Genomic DNA, 16,306 nt, shown 5'->3' with positions numbered 1-16,306 from the left:
GTTTCTCTCTTCCTTGGTCGATTGTTTATTCAATTAGCCTTTCTTTCTTCCCTTCTCATCATCTCTTATTTCTCATCAATCTTACTTTTGTGTTGTTTAATTCTACATTTGATTTCAATTGGTTTCATCCCCAATTGGAATTCTTATCACCAATACTTGAAAAACAGCCCTAAACTCTGCATTAGTCACTTGCTCGGCCAAAGGGTCGATCGAAACTTGAGGATCTTCTCGTTCCACATTCTCATTCACATTCCTCCTAATGTAAGCTTTTCGAGGGGCCATATCCTGAAAAACATCAGATAAGGATTATGAGAAGGACATATAAAGTTACACTCTATCGCACGACTTTAGAGTAATGAAAGAAGTGGAGTTTCCTGATCATCTTATAGTTTCTTATTCATAAATGTGGCATGCTTCACACTCATGAACAAGACTCTACTCGACGTGGCTTAGAGACTTCCTAGGACCTTTCTAAACCTTGTGCTCTGAATACCAAATTTTTGACAACCCAAAGTACACCCTAATTGTAACACGGTGTATAGGACCCCGAGAGGCCCTACACAAGCTTCTTAGCATGCATCATACAAGATAATAGAATTTAAAGAGTTCAAAAGACATTTTTGAATTATAAAGAGTTTGGCAAAAGTATCGGAAGTCTAACATAAGTCTCAAGCAATATATCACATCAAAAGAGTGATTGGGACGTAACCCTTACATCACATACAACATCTCGAATGAAAAGACATAAAGAATAAAGAGTCTTGGTCCTCGGAACATGAGGACTCACCAATCGTCAAAAGCTACAAGGTATCAACTAGCCACGAGTTAGGAGGTAGGAGCGTTGGACCCTACATTAGTGAAATAATGTAGGCAAGAGTATGCGTTATTACATACAATGTACCAAGTATGATAACAATGCATAAGAGTCATGAAATCATGCTAAAAGTACTTTATATGACATGCAATGACCAAGCTAAACCATAAAATAACATGTTTGAAAACATAAGTCATAGTCATGGTCAATGCAAGCTATATCTTTAAAACGCGTTTGAGATACTTCTAGAAGTAACCTTAGTTCATTATTGTGGGAAGTTTCCATTAACCGACATAGACCATGTGAGCTATAACATGGAATCCGGTGTCTATCCAACATCTAAAAGAGATGTCCTTACTTGCCAAGGTAAGAGCCATAAACTTCTAGGTTAAGTGGATCCACTAGCTAATGTCTATTTAAGAAAAACCTATGGTGGCACATAGTTTATGGGACATAAGTAATCGCCACTTGTCCACTCGATGACAAGCATAAATCCCACGGAAAAGTCATTAATCTTAACTTGTCTTATCATTTTGGGACATGGGTAATCGCCGCTTGTCTGATCATCAAAGGAAGGGCACATCAAGTAGCCAATCCAATATAGAATTCAACAGAATAGTTCCTTAATCTTGATTCATCTTAGGTGAGAAAACCTTTCAACCTTATGAATTCTTTATGTGAGAAAATCCTTTCACAATCATGTTTGAGGTAGTATGCGAGAAATCCTTTAATGAATTGGTGACAATTCATTATGCTGACTTACCATCATATGTTGCACCCCTTGCTGTGTATGATAGTTGTAGGTCGATGGGTTTTGAGTCAAATATCAACATGAATTATAACCTTACTGGTGTGATTTCATTGTCGATTCCACTAAGGTCAATTTGTTAGTCTTTAATGTATATATAAATGGACAAATCGCAGAAAGTGGAGTCGATTTAGTTGCAATGCAACATACTGAAAAGGCAATTCCTTTAGTAAAAGAGTATGTGACTCATGTTGATGATATAAAAGGAGATGATCTGCTTTGGATAGCAGTGCATCCATCAGGAGATAATGCTGATTTTACTAATGCTATTGTAAATGGGTTAGAGATATTTAAGATCAACGGTAGACAAACGATCTTGGCAGGTCCGAATCCTACAATGTCAGATTTAATGATGAAGTATCAGTAAGAACATAGTAAAGAAGAAGCTCTGCGGGGATTCACTGATCAGGACAAATCACATAGTCATACTGTTATAATCAGCGGTACTGCTGGTGTAGTCGCTGCTGCATTTTGTCTAACTGCTGTTTTAGTGTTTGTTGCTTTGAAGAGGAAAATAAGATCCCCAGGATTTGAATCAGGCACGACTAGTTGTCTACCGATTTATGGCAACTCTCATTCTTCCTCTAGCAAATCAGCTTCCGGAAGAAGTGGTAGTGGTACCACAACCATTTCATCAGATGCTGCTAGTAACTGTCGATACTTTTCACTTGCTGAGATCAAACAAGCTACTAAAAACTTCGACGAATCATATGTCATTGGAGTTGGTGGATTTGGAAAGGTGTACAAAGGAGTTACCGATGGTGACACGAAAGTTGCAATCAAAAGATCAAATCCATCTTCAGGACAATGAGTCAATGAATTCCAGACTGGATCGAGATGCTCTCAAAGCTAAGGCATCGACATTTAGTGTCCTTGATCGGATTTTGTGAAGAGAATAATGAAATGGTCCTTGTTTATGACCACATGGCATATGGAACATTAAGGGAGCAACTTTATAAAGGTAAGAAAACTATACTATCTTGGAAGCAAAGGTTGGAGATTTGTATTGGATCAGCCAGAGGACTTCATTACCTTCACACAGGAGCTAAATACACTATTATTCATAGAGATGTGAAAAGTACAAACATTTTGTTAAATGACAAATGGGTTGCAAAGGTTTCAGATTTTGGACTTTCGAAAACAAGTCCAAACATGAACCAAGGATATGTTTCAATAGTCGTAAAGGGTAGCTTCGGGTATTAGATCCCGAATACTTCAGTAGACAACAATTGACTCAAAAATCAGATGTGTACTCATATGGTGTTGTCCTGTTGGAAGTACTGTGTGCAAGGCCAGCACTTAACTCAAATCTTTCGAAAGAACAAGTTAGTCATGCAGATTGGGCATTAGCTTGTCAAAGGAAAGGGAATTTAGAGGATATTATTAATCCACATTTGAAAGGCAAGATCAATCCTGAATGTTTGAAATTTTTTGCAGAAACAACTGAGAAATGCTTAGTTGATAATGGTATAAATCGTCCGTCCATGGGTGATGTGCTATGGAATCTTGAATAGGCCCTTCAGCTACAAGAAAATCCAGATGGTGTTTTATCAACTTCCGAGGCAACGAAACAGGTTGATCATGACAATGTTAGAGTTTTGCCCTGATTTTCTTACCTTATTTGAAGTTTATTTTTCCTAAAAGAAAAGACAAAACATTACCATAAATGTTTTTACTTTTCATGAAAGGAAAATATATTTTTCTTCCATATTTGGTTTGTTCCTTCCTTAGAGGAAATGTTTGGAATCCTATAAATTGAAGACCCCTCTTCTCATATCAAGAACACAATAGCATCCACAATATAGACATCTAAGAGTTTTGTTTATGGAGAGATTTATTCTCTCTACAGTTTTTAATATTTTTCTTTATATTAGTTTTCATATAATAATATTATGTTTTTAGTATAATTTTTGTTATCTAATTTATTGTCTTATGATTTGCAAATTATAAGCTTCCGTATGACGCCCTAATCACCTTTCATAACCCAACAGACAATGCTGATCAACACAGTTTGATAGCTATGCATAGAAGCACTTTGAGCCTTGAAAGTGAATGAAAATGCTGATGGTAATACAGATGATGTCTTTTCACAAATTGTGAATCCAATAAGTATACAAAACTGTGCATTTATAGTGTATCAACTATATATAAGGAGTATAACTAGCGCACGGTTGATTTCTCTGTGTTACATTTATGTACTTGTAAATATGTATATGTATATTTAAGCATATAATATAACAAAAAAGAACAAAAACATATTGTATTTTTGATAGTGTTTGGACTCTGGACAGACTATGTGGTCTTCAAATACAGTTTGTATGCTATTTTCTATTTCTAACTGAACTAATATAATATCACAGGCTTATTAGCTAAATTACAATTGACACATACAATACGTCTAGTCGTGTTTTGTGATTTTCACATCTCTACTATGCATAAGAAAGAATAACAATAACAAGAATTACTTAAGTTAGTCACTTTTTATTTTCTGTTTTTTACTATACCACTTGCAAACAAAATATGAACAAGGAGGATTTGGATAAAATAATTGTATATCCTCTAGTATCCATTTTGGGGCCAGACTAGTTTTGAACTACGTCGGAAAGTCTCACTTTGGAGGTAAAGTGTTCTGTACTATAATCCATACAAGGAGCTAAAATTTGAGACATGTGGTTAAGGATGAAAGAGTACTTACAACTTCACCACAACCTTTGATGGTGAAGTCTTTCGAGATATCACAACAACTTTTTTTGTTTTATTCGGACAGAGTCATTTTTTTGTTATTTGAACTTCTACGCTAATAGAAATATCTTATCTTAAACCACAACTGGACGATGGTCATTTTAGACACCTCATGTAGGGTCCTGTTGTGTCGTTTTAACACTTTTTGCTGACATGTCAAAGTGAGTGTGATACACTCAACAATAGCATGTGAAACACTTAATTTAGCCATTTTTAATTTTATTTTCTTCTCTGTTTTTCAAGCCACCACCTCTAGGGGTGTGCATCGGCCAGTTCTATTCGATTTTATGTATAATCTGTTCGGTTTATTGGTTTTCGATTTTTAAATACGTTAAACCAATAACCAAATAAGAGATTTTTTATTAGTTTTTGTTTTATCGGTTTTAGTCCTTAATGGTTCGGTTTTCGATTTAACCAATAAGAAAATACTTATAAATATATGACACACGACAACACAATAATGTAATGAAAAACTATACAAGCTTAATACAAAGAGAAATTAAAAGGAATAGAGTTCTTACTTTAGATCTTGACGTTTTGTATCATGTGAAGTTGTGAACTACAAGTCACTTTGAAGAGTGAATTGAAGACTAAAGGATAAAGACAGTAACTAGTAAGGTATTGAGATTAATATATAATATTTATGTACAAGTAAATGTAGTAAATTACTAGTCTTAATGGGTTATCGGTTTAACCTATAACCCAATATTAAAAACCAATATCGAACCGATAACCCGATAATATTTTTTATAAAACCATTAAAAAACCGTTAATCCAATAACAATAAATCAATAACACTTTTTTTGGTTTGATTTATCGGTCGGTTCGATTTTTGCACACCCCTAACCCACCTTGGACCATTTTTTCAAGCTTAAACTCTTTCAATGGAGGTCAAATTTTTTTATTTAGATCTAACAAGTCATTTTTTTCTTCATTGTATTATTTTTCTAAATCTACCATCACCTCCCTCCACCTTTTTGTCTGGAAAAATGAATACCAACACCCATATTTCATATTTATTCTCTCTTTCTTTCTTCCTCTCCCTTTTTTCTTCTCACAAAACAACACTAAAAAGAAAGAAAAAGAATAAATATGAAAAATAGTAAAAGAAAAGAATATTTTTTTTTTAAAAGCACAAAAGATATTTTGAGTCTAATAAAAAAAGAGGGTAAGGTATCATCATCGCTATCCACCTTTTTTGTCGGAAAAATTGGATACCAACACTTATATTTTATATTTTTTTTCGTTCTTTCTCTCCCTCCCTCTTCCTCCTCTCCTTTTCTCTAAAAAAAACACCAAAATAGAAACAAAAAAAAGATTTGAAACAATTTAAAAAGTAGATTAATAAAAAAGTATTGGATGTAGTGGAGACGACAACTACCACTGGGGTGGGGGGGGGGCGTGGGGTTAAACTGACTTTTAGACTAATAATTTTGTTTTATTTACTAATCTATCTATATATAATAGGAGAAGAAATAATGCCACATGTCAGCACCTTAAATTTTCTAGAATTTATAAATAATAAATTATTAAAATTAATTTAAAATCTGAAAATAATAATAAAATTGCTAACTATTCATACGGTTTTTAATCAGTTATCTATTTATTCAAATTTTAATTAAAAAAGGATAAATTTTGTACGTGGTTGATTCCTAAAAATTAGGAAGAGAAAACTGAACTTAAAATCCTTTATTTAAGGAAACAATTTTAAAGAGTAGATCATCTTTTTTCAAAAGTAACTGCATCTTTTTTAGAAAGAAAATGAATTGCAGTGAAAAATCTTGCCTAACTTTTTCATTCCCCATCTCCTCATATGCATTATCTTACACAATTTTTATTTATAATGTTACTCAAAATTTTTCTCTTATTTGATATCTAAATGTCTGTAGATTCTATATGCCATTCTTTTTTATTATTATATTTTCTAAAAAAATTTATAGGATGATTTCTACAAAACGATGAATGCTATTGAAGTTATGTTTCAATGACTAATTGAAGTTATGATGATTGCGGAAGATCTATATTTATTCCAGTCAAAGCTTCAAGATTAAGAAGAGGTTGATTGATTATATATGATAATAAAACATGTTTGATTATTTAAATTTTTCTTCTATTTTTTCAGTTTAGAGTATTTTCATATATTGTAATATACATATCCAAAAAAAATTGCACTTGACAATCAATAATCAATTATTCATTTTTTATTCTTTATTCTAAAAATCAACAACTTATTTCGTAGGTTGAAAATTTTTGGAATTGTTTCAGACCTCATTCTCACCTAACAATTACAAAGTCGAAAAGGGATGGATGAACAAACTATACTCCTTCAAGTTTAGATAAACAAATGAGATGATACATCTATAAATTATTTATTACTAATTTCGCTTGCCTTTTAATTATTTATTTAGTGTTGTATTTTGTTGTGTTTAATGGATAAAAGAGGTCAAAACTGTCATATATCTGTACCACAAAAATTAATACATAGATTAATTAATATTCAAAAGCATTTTTTATTAAAAAATAAATATTGATAATTGTTTTAGGTTTGCCAGTTTTATTATAACATTCAAATTTTGTTAGTTACATATATATTTTTATGTATCTCTTATAACTCCATAAAAAATTATATTCAAATAAAATTTAAAAGTGTGTGTTATGTAAGGAGAGAAACAGGGAGCGTTGTTATTTTTGTTTTATATAAATGATATTTAGATTTAGCTAATCACTACACCCTCCATTCCATATTAACATAAGCTTTGAGCCCTTTTCCATTTTTCAAATTAACTTAAATTTTCAATCTTCAAGACTATTTTTAAAATATTCTTCCAATTTTACCCTTTAAGTTAGTATTGGAATTAGTTATTATAATTAATGTTTAGTTATTTTTGACAATAATTAATAAGGGTAAAAATGGAAAATTATGTTCATTTTATGTCCTAACCTACTTTTCTTAAAGGGTGTGAAACACCTCAAAGCTTAAGTTAATATGGAATGGAAGGAATATTAAATAGGTTAACAGAATTGTAACAAGCATAGCAATCACTTTTTAACTTTCGATAGAAAATATGCCAAATATATACTACAAAATAAAGTACAACAATCTCGTGGCCCACTTTTAGTTTGTTTCAATATCTATATATATTTAAAAAAAGATACTTTAAAAAATAAATATTTAGATTATAATGTAAGAGTATTAAGAGAATTATTCTTAAAAAAATAAACATTGTTATTAAAAAAGAAGTACTACCTTTTATATTAAAGTAAGGGCAAAAACATTAGAATAAGTCAAGTGACTCCTTTCCGGATTAAATAAGGTTGAAAGTGTGAAATTTTAGTTACCACTTTTCGTCCACGATAAATATTTAAGATAATATTGCTAAAATTTAGTAATTACAAATGTATAATTATCTATTTATTTTGTTTTAAGAAAATAAGTGGTAACTATATATATATTAAAAATTAAATATTTAGATTATAATGTACGAGTATTTAGGGAACTATTCTTAAAAAAATAAATCCAAAAGTTTATAAAATAGAATAAAAGACTTAATAGAAGATTACCCTTTTTTTTCATCTCTCAAATTTTTATTTTGCACTAAAAATAGTTTATTTTTATGTGGTATAATATTAATTTGATTATAGTGTTTTTTAATTAATTATTGAAATTCATTTTTTGTGAATTCTTATTTTATGAAATTAAATTTGATATGAATACAGTCTTAATTTGTAGGACTGAACGAGAGAGGAGTGTGCTAAAAATGTTGCAACATGCTTTACAAATTATATTCAGATTTTTGCTAAAAGTAGAGTCAATATTTTTAATACTAGATTTTAGATTGATCTATGAACTTAAATTTTAATTAATTAGCACAAATATCAATTCAACACACATCTTATATGCTAATACTTCATTATACTAGGAAAATGAGAAGTTGTTAGAATAATATTTGGTGTCTTCATTATACACACACAGTACTTCTTACTTCTGTTACTCAATAATAGTTCATATTAGTTATTTTTTAATTAAAAAATTATTATATTTTAGAAAATCCGCGCAACGCGCGGGCACGTATACTAGTTAGATTTTAAATTAATTTTTAACTTAACATATGCAATCATTTAATTGGTTGTTTGCCACGTCATCAACGAGTGTATTACACTCTCCTTCAGTTTTTTGCTTATTGTCAAAAAAAGTGTCGAAATAATATAGTGGGACCCTTCATGAGGTGTCTAAAATTTGAATCATCCAATTGAGGTGTCTAAGTGAAATTTGGTCCCAGTTTTAGAGGGTTACCGATAGATTTGACCTTAATTACCATTAATGTTATTGACATCACACTTAGCACCCTTCCCATTTATAAAAGAAAACTTCTTTCTTTTTTACTTTTAAGGTATTCAAAATAAACAAAAGTTGAATTGCTTATGCCACAAAAAATATTCATCCCTTGTGGCATTTTTCGTCTAGCAAGTCTATCTTTCATAGACATATTTAATACTCTTCTGAACCATCATATTTCATCTTAATTTAAAAAATATCAATTTATTTTGGATTTCTTTGAGCCCAGGGTCTATGGAAACAATCTTTTTGCCTCACAAGGTAGAAGTAATATTTATTTGTACTCTAGTCTTCTTAGACTTTAGTTTGTGAAATTGCATTGATATATAATTGTATTTATTTTTGATTTCTTATATGTTTTGAGTCTTTTGTTGTCACGACCCAAAGCATACCCTAGGCGTAACATGAAGTATATGACCCTGAGAGGCCCTACACAAGCCACTTAGCATACATCATACAAGATTATAGAAATAAAGATTTCAAATGAAACAGTCTTATATCATAAGAGAAGTATGACAAGTGGAAGTCTAACATAAGTCTCAAAAGCCATCTAACCCATACATCACATACAAAGTCTAAACTGAAAAAAAGCCATAAAAGTGTCTTGGTCCTCGGTATATGAGGACTCACTAATCTTCAATAGCCAAAGGATCAACTAGCCACAAGTGTGAGAAGTAGGAGTGTCGGACCCTATATTAGTAAAACAATGTAGGCACAAGTATGCATTCGTACATGGAATGTACTACCATGTACTAATATGTCACGACCCAGGAGTACACCCTAGATGTAACATGGCGTATAGAACCCCGAAGGACTCCATAAAAGCCACTTAGCTCTCATAACATAAGAAATAGAACAATACAAGTAAAACAATAGTCCAAGTCCAAAACATTTTATAAAGCAAAGCGAAAGTCTAACTCATGTCTCGTTGGGCCTAGCCCATACATCATTTTCAAAAAGGAAATACAAGAGAGAAACTAAACAATAAAATTTGTCCTCGAACCATGAGGACTCACCAAGATCGGGAAATCAAGTAAATCCAAGCTCTAGCCACGATATTGGGAACCCTGTCTGTCGGACCCTATATTTGGGGAAAATGTAGGCAAGAGTATGCGTTAGTACAAAACAATGTACCAAGTATAATAGCCATGCATAAAAACATTTAAGACATGCTAAAAGGGATATTTCATTTCATAACATGCAATTGACCAAGTTAAAGCATAATATAAAAAGGTTAGAAAACATAAGTCATAAACAAGGCCAATGCAAGATAACATCATTCTTTAAAACCTTTGAACACATATCCGATACTCCTTGAGTAACCTTAGTTTACTTTTAGTCTTGTTGTGGGAAAATTAGTCTTAACTGACATAGAGACCATGTAAGCTATAACATGATCCCCGGTGTCTCCCACACCGAAAAAGGTTGTTCTACTTGCCTAAGGTAGAACCATGAACTTCTACCTTAAGTGGATCCACTAGCTAATCATCCTATAAGGGCACATAGTTTATGGGATAAAGAGATTGTTACTAGAAATCCGACCTCTACTAACGAGGGAGCTTCTATCTCAAGAGATTGCTTCTAGAAACCCGACCTCTACTAATGGGAGAGCTTCCATCTCACATCAATATCGACTCGGTGCTAAGAATAATTCCCATGGAATAGTCATCTCTTACTTAATTTTACTAGCCATGGAGAGGTGTCCTTGGACAACCAATCCAACTAGTTTAATTAGAATAGCTCCTACTCTTTGATTAAATTAGGTGAGAATAGCCTTTCAACTTAAGAATCCATATTATGTGAGATAACTATTCACATCATACTAGTATGTGCTTATGAGAATATCCTTTCACAACACAACATCAATCATCATCCTTTGTACTTTACTCTCAAAGCACCCTTAAACATTTTCATAGATTTCTTAAGATCATGCATAAACTCATACTTTGTCCTTTCAAGGTTCAAAGCTTACTTTAAATCACCAAATCTAGAATTCAAGGATTAGATAGGTATTATATCATAAATTCATGTGATTCTATCGCTTCATGCATTAATTCATAAACTCCTCTTTCATAGTCAACAACCCACATCATATGATCACAATTTGGAAAACATGGGGGTTTCATGGGTTCATAGGGGAAAGCATTATAAAATCATTGTAAATCATTGATTCATGCATATTAAAACATAATTCAACCATTATAATCAATAATCAAAAGAACCCTAATTGAAGAAAAACCAAAGCTAATTGGGGAATTCTACCTTTTGAAATAGAGGAGTTTGGGACTCCAAGAATGAAAGAGATTCATGGATGAAAGCTACCATACCTCAAGCCCAATTGCTTATCTTCAATGAAGGAATTGAGATCTTAGCTTGAAACCCTAGGGTGAATCTTCTTCTTCTCCAAGTTCTAGAGAGAGAATATTTTGAGAGGAGGTTTTGGTTTTCTTTTGAGAATTTGGAAGAATGAATTAATGGGGTGAATTTGGGGGGGGGGGTAAAAAGGATTATATAGGGGTTCTAAATATAGGCAAAACGACATAGTATAGGAAATAATTAATTAGGAAAAGACCCAACAACCCCTAAAATAATTTACAACATCTGACCTATGACCCACCACTAACGGACCGTGGGTGGACCTACGGTCCTTCCTGCACGTCCGTGGTTAGTGGTTAGAGAGTTTGGCCTGGACCTAGAGCCACTGGACCACTGATCGTGGACTTACCTACGGTCCATAGGTTCAGCCGTGGTTCTGGCCTGGTGAATTTTTGATGGACTCTTCCACGGACCTACCTACGGTCAGTGGTTCAATCCACGGGCCATAGCTGGCCTGCGTGGATGGCACCTGTAGGGTCTAACTTTTTGGTTTATCTCCTTTTTTCGTATACGGGGTGTTACATAAGAGCAGTGCATAAAAGTTATGAAATCATGCTAAAAAGACTTTACATGACATGCAATGACCAAGATAAATCATAAGATAAAAGGGTTAAAAAACGTAAATCATAACCATGGTCAATGCAAGTAAACATATTTAAATTACTTGTGAGATACCTTAGAAGTAACCTTATTTCATTATTGTGGGAAGTTTACCATGTAACCGACATAGACCATGTGAGCTATAATATGGAATCCAGTGTCTGTCCCACACTAAAAAGGGGTGTCTTACTTGCCAAGGTAAGAACCATGAGTCTGAGCTAAAACGGATCCACTAGCTAACGGTGGCACATAGTTTTGGGATAAGAAGATTGCTACTAGAGACCCAACCTCTATTAACGGGAGAGCCTCCATCTCAATATCCTCTCGATGCTAAGCAAAACATCCCACAAAATAGTCATTTATCTTATTCATTTCTTCATCCATGGAAAGACCCAATTAAGTAACCAATCTAAACTAAAGTTCATCTAGAATAGTTTCTGAATCTTGATTCAACTTAGGTGGGAAAACTTTTCAACCTTATTAATCCTTTTGTGAGAAAACCCTTTCACAATCATGTTTTTAGTAGTATGTGAGAAATCCTTTCACAACAACATCAATGCTTTACTCTCAAAGCAACCTTAAATCATTTATATCAATTTCATAAAAGAACATGCATATCTTCATAATTTCCTCTTTCATAATTCATAAGCTTCATGATATGATTATAGTAAAAAAATCTTGGATCATGCATGGTTTCATGTGAATTCAACTTAAAAACATATAATTACTTCAATTCGTGTATTAAAAGCTAGAAAACAATCAACTGAATCATAATTGAAAAGAATCCATGAAGATTGAATACAACCCTAACTTTGATTGGAGAATCTGACTTGTAAAATTAAAGAATTTAGGAACCCATGAAGGAAGGACTCCATAGGTGAATACTATTATACCTTAGTAATCAATGTCCTTAATCTATGGTGAATTGGAGTTCTTCAAGCCAAACCCTAGTTTTTTCCTTCCTTAGTTCTTGAGAGGAAATTTGGGGGTGATCTTAGAGGGAATTTAGGAACTTAGGATAATGGTTTAGAATGGGTAGTTTTTAGGCTTAAAGCAATTATATAGGGCTTAGGATTAGGATCAAAATGACCTAGTTTAGAAATTAATCAATTAGGAGAAAAACTTAAAAGCCCTTAAAATAATTGTCGACCCTCTATACGGTTTGGACCTACGGTCCATAGGTATTTCTACGAACTGCTTGGTCAACCGTAGAAATGATCAGAGACTCTAAATATTTGCCAAATGTTGACGGACACAGTTTACGGCTCATAAACCATTCTATGGACCGTATACACCAACCGTATAAACCAATCTTTGGCCTTAAATTTTTACTAAGTTTGGGAGCTATCTACGAGACATATCTATGACATGTAAATCAGTTGATGGACTGTACTGATCAATCATAGAAAAGATACTGGACTTGATTTTTCAAAAACTCCACCCTGGTTCTACAGTTCACTTCCTACGACTCGTAGAACTTCTTATGGTCCGTAGGTTGGACCCGTAAATCCAGTTTCAGACAAATTTCTACACTACCCTTTTTCTTAGAGTTTCTTAAATCCGAGGTGTTACATTCGTGAAAAATGAATAATTTCAATCACAAATAGAAGTTATCAACAAGATAACTTAAGTCATTGACGACATCTTTAAGTTTTCAAAATATTTCACTTAACACTTCACCAAACACCAAATGAATTCAGTTGGTATTAGAAGAAGATTAATTCTTTAAATGAGCTGATGAAGGGCTGGTACACGTAAGTGAGATACTAGTTAACTCATAATTATGGCCAATATTATATTACAGGCGGCTATAATTCTATGTTGGGGGCAGCAGAGCATACTAAATATAGTAGAACTTGTTTGGAATGCACTTCATAGATAAAACATCAATTTTTTGTGTAGTTAGTTGTACAAGGGAAACTGCTTACAAAAGAAAGATTAAGGCATCTAACAATTTCAGTGGAAAATGCTACATATTGTCTTTGTGCAAGTCTATCTTTGGAGACTTAGCTACCCATCTTCGCATACTAATGCACTTGGCTCAAAAGAGTATGAAAGATGATAGTCAATAGTGGGTAGGACTAACTATACCTAATGATGAGGTTCAACAATTGGTTGGAAGGCATAATGACAAAACACTGAAAATAGTTTTAGAAGGAAGTGATCACAACTATTTGGGGAACAATAATCTATCATACGTGAAAAGCAAGGAACCAGAAGATCTTTAGAGGATCAACTGTGAACTGGAAGATCTTTAGGGGATTCAGAAAAAAGTTATACAAAGATTAGATTTACGTAAAGGTTCTAGGAAAGCTAGCAACAGTCATATGTTGATTACCAAGTTACTTAGTGCATAATTATGTTTTATTGTTTTAGTTGAAAACCTATGATACTTAGTACTCTTCCTAGGAGATGGTTGAGATGATAGGTGATTTTATGGTGTAATGTTATTTGTTGTTAAAGGAAATATTCAGGTTTTACCAAACATGACATAATGACATGTGTTAGTCGAGTCCACAAAATTATTTTAAAATGTTTTATAAAGTAAAAGAAGAAAATTATTTTAAATAAAAAAATATAATTAAAATATGTAACTCCACCCACCCACCCACCCACGCACCAACACACCACTTAAACCCTTCCCCTGCTATCCTATCGGAGCACAACCAACTACCTCTTCTCATCTTTTTTATTCCATATATCAAAAAAATGGAAAATTAGATTAAAAAAAAGGAAAAGAAAGAAATATTTTGTTGGTCTTAGATCTGAAGAAATAACAATGATCAAGCAACGATGCTAATGACAAAGGTGGTGATGGTTGCTCAAAATAGGAGGAAAAATGTATGTGATGACAACGATAATGTCAAATTTGAAAAATAAAATGATTGTAATGGTAAAGAAGATGAAGTGGCTAGAGGAAAAAAACCAGAAGAAGGGTGTATGGCGACAACGGTGATTTGATGACGAGGTGGAGGAAGTGATAGAAACAGAGCAAAGAAAGATATTTTAAGGCTAATTAAATGTTTTTCACACGCCTATCCTTACATGTATCATCGATGAAGTGTCATGTGGCAAAAAATTGTTCAAGTAGTTCAAATTCAATGCGTTTGAGGTGTTCAATTTATACAAATCCTAGTTAAAATATACAAACGAAATATACGGATAACTTTAAGAAACAACAAATGACCTAACCTAATAAATACTAATCTATAAAATTATCTTTGTCTATACCATCTAATCTAAAATTTTGATGCACACATTTATGTGAATCTCAAATTTAGGCTTAGATCAAACTCTCTTCATAACAAATACTCGTAGTATAACATATTGGTCCTATTGATCCCTATATGTAGGTCTTATGTACAATAGCCAACACTGTTGCGCATCACAACATAGAGAATCAACCCCTGAAGCTAAACTGCGCAGTGCAAGATTAGTTTGTGCTAATCACATAGGGAATTCTATACTCTCTCTTGCCGGCAACAATACACAACTTTCAAGTGTAGTAAGAAGTATGGTGGGCATTCAGTTCTTCAGGTTGGTTCAATTATTCAATAGTGCATACGTTTGGGTCGGTCTTTTCTAATTTTGTTCTTAGGTATGGGCCTTCTTAATGTGCTACATTTCTTCTTGTCAAATTGTCTTGGACTTTGTATATGATCCATATGTTATACATTTATATGTAATTTTGAAGGTTGATTTGTAACTTAAGTTTGGTGACATGTTTTGCTGTTTTGGGGTTGTAACATCTCGGATTTGAAAAGGGCTACAAAGGGTGAACGGGAAAGTCCACGAACCTAAAATGGACCATGGACCCTTCACGGCACCCTAGACAGGCCGTATAGGGGTCCACGACCCGTTAAGGGCATCGTGGGACCATCCAGAACTGCCTTAAGCAACAGTCAATTAGATGGTGCCCTAGACGGCCCGCGGTGACTTAGACAACCTCTTTAGGGGTCCGTACAACGTCACCCAGACAATGAGGTTGCACCCAAGGCCACTTTGAAGGACCATAGACACCTAGACAGTTCTTGAAGCATCACACAGACCGTGAATTTGTCCATGAAAGAGACTTATTAGACTTTGAACTTTGATTCAACTTCAAATGATCATATCTTTCAGCACAAAATGTATTAGGTGGCCCATGACCTATCAAATTAAAGATCCTTGAGTCCTCTCCCAACGCCACTAAGTTTGCATAATTCTGAGCCCCGAGTCGAAAGTTATGCCTGTATTATTGAAGCCTTGTCAGTCAGGGCATTATCACAATCCACTAGACGAGCCGTGGTGCTCTAGACGATCCATGAAGTCCCTAGTGAGAGGCACTTCGTCAGCTTTAAGTCAGGGTCATGTAGGTCTTTTCCCGATTGTTTTAACCCAATACTATGTCATTTTATCCTCTACCCTAGGCCCTATATAATGATTTTTATCCCCAAAATCACCCAATTCAATTCATTCTTCTAAAATCCAAAAATTTGATCAAGTTCATCCTCTCAAATATTTCTCTCTCTAAGAAGAAGAAGAAGGCTAGGGTTTAAATATCAAAACTCCAAATTCACGAGCGCCTAGACGGCCCCAAATCTCCTTCTTTCGGTACAAGAAATATACTGGATTTCATGTTATAGCTTAC

At 33.4% G+C, this 16,306-nt stretch overlaps 1 pseudogene; it reads left to right on the top strand.

The window, feature by feature from the left end:
- The first annotated feature begins 1,513 nt into the window (after positions 1-1,513).
- LOC102585288 (receptor-like protein kinase ANXUR1) lies at positions 1,514-3,229 on the top strand (annotated as a pseudogene).
- The last annotated feature ends 13,077 nt before the right edge of the window (positions 3,230-16,306 follow it).

The sequence above is a fragment of the Solanum tuberosum genome, unplaced genomic scaffold (assembly GCF_000226075.1).
Source record: "Solanum tuberosum cultivar DM 1-3 516 R44 unplaced genomic scaffold, SolTub_3.0 scf00169, whole genome shotgun sequence".
Taxonomy (NCBI): domain Eukaryota; kingdom Viridiplantae; phylum Streptophyta; class Magnoliopsida; order Solanales; family Solanaceae; genus Solanum; species Solanum tuberosum.
This window is presented reverse-complemented; position numbering and strand designations above follow the sequence as displayed.